At 50.7% G+C, this 272-nt stretch overlaps 1 long non-coding RNA gene across 1 annotated transcript in view; it reads right to left on the reverse strand.

Moving 5' to 3' along the window:
- The window catches only part of LOC119591280, a 65,247-nt gene that overhangs the window by 12,361 nt on the left and 52,614 nt on the right, over nucleotides 1-272 (reverse strand). The gene's annotated exons all lie outside the window — the stretch shown is intronic.

Genomic DNA, 272 nt, shown 5'->3' on the forward strand with positions numbered 1-272 from the left:
CCATTCGGACTCGGGTTCCAGCGCAGGCCTTTCGCGGGCTCGCCTACTCGTAAAGCGAATTTTCGTTCGGATCCAGCCATCAAAAGCGCCCAAATACGAAGTTACTCGACGATATTCGTAACGAAGACATTAATTACAGTACGACGAAGCCGGCGCCGACACCACCGCCTCGAATGTACACAAAGGAATCCCGAGATGGGAGAGAAAAAAATTGTTGATTCATTCTTGTCTCGGGGACATTAAACAAGTTCTGTGTTCCGACTCTCGCGCCG

The sequence above is a fragment of the Penaeus monodon genome, chromosome 28 (assembly GCF_015228065.2).
Source record: "Penaeus monodon isolate SGIC_2016 chromosome 28, NSTDA_Pmon_1, whole genome shotgun sequence".
Taxonomy (NCBI): Eukaryota; Metazoa; Arthropoda; class Malacostraca; order Decapoda; family Penaeidae; genus Penaeus; species Penaeus monodon.